The sequence below is a fragment of the Octopus bimaculoides genome, chromosome 14 (assembly GCF_001194135.2).
Source record: "Octopus bimaculoides isolate UCB-OBI-ISO-001 chromosome 14, ASM119413v2, whole genome shotgun sequence".
Classification (NCBI taxonomy): Eukaryota; Metazoa; Mollusca; class Cephalopoda; order Octopoda; family Octopodidae; genus Octopus; species Octopus bimaculoides.
In genome coordinates this window covers 60,165,148-60,166,543 of record NC_068994.1, presented here as the reverse complement: position 1 = coordinate 60,166,543, position 1,396 = coordinate 60,165,148, and positions in this window count along the sequence as shown.

Below are 1,396 nucleotides of genomic sequence, written 5' to 3'. Positions count from 1 at the left end.
CATCACCGGTGCTAAAAAAACATAAAAACAAAAAGGCTACAGGCTTGTGCACCTCACATCCATGCACAACCAAACACAGTTCTGTGCACAGAAACTGCTTCTGAACAGACACGTGTGGGGGGGAAAGCAAGCCGAGATGAAGGTAAACAACATTGACATAACAATATGACAACAACAACAATAATAATAACAACAATAACAATAATAACAATAATAATAATAATAATAATAATAATAATAATAATGTCTTGTTTGCAAAGATGATAACATTGATATAAAACATTAGAAAATATGAATACATACATATGTGTATGTGCGCATGCATATGTGTATGTGTGTACGTGCATATGTGTGTGTGGGCATGCACATGTATGCATATATATATATAAATATATATATCTTTTAAACATAAAGTACTAGTCATGCGCTAGGGTCAACGTAACGCCCACCCCACAAAATTGCTCGCCTTGGTCTTTAGTAAAAAATCATTATTGCGGGTAGTGAACTGACAGAATCGGTAGAACATCAGACAATCTACCGTCTGGCGTTTCATTCAGTTCTTTAAGTTCAACTCAATTCTGCTTTTCATCCTTTGATTAAATAAAGCACCAGTTGAACATTGGAGACGATGTTATTGACTTTTCCCTTCCGTCAAAATTAGAAAGAATTATTGTGGTTATTGTTGTTGGTGTTGTTATTATTATTATTATTATTGTTATTATTACTATTATTACTATTAATCTGCTGTGTTGACTTTCACTGTCAACTCTCTGGGTCTCGGGGTAGACAAAATGAAATACCGGTTAAGTACTGGGGTAGATGGCATTGACTAGCCCTTAAAAGCCTCTAAAATTGCTGGCCTTGTGTCAAAATTTGAAACAATTATTATTATTATTATTATTATTATCATCAAGAAAATCCTCTCCACATTTCAGACTGTTGGAACAGTTTTTAGCAATGGATTCCTTCCTGGAAATGGAGACATCTTGTGAGATGTTCCCCTCTCTGATCCTTCTAAATATAACACTTTTACAGGACTGAAAATGCACACAGAAATATGTAAATTCATACATATACACTTACATAAATGCATGTATAGACACGCACATAAGTGCATATACACATGTACATATATGCCCATGTATCCAGACAAATGCACACATATATATATATATATATATATATATATATATACATTCAGGCATATACATATATACATATATATATATATATATATATATATATATATACGTACATATACATATACACATTTATACAGGCGTGCATACATATGCATATACATACAATATGTAAGTGAATTTCACCAGTATTTTGAGACTTCCCCCGAAAGTTCTTTACAGGTAACTCCTGATGTACTGCCTGGAAAGAATAGATA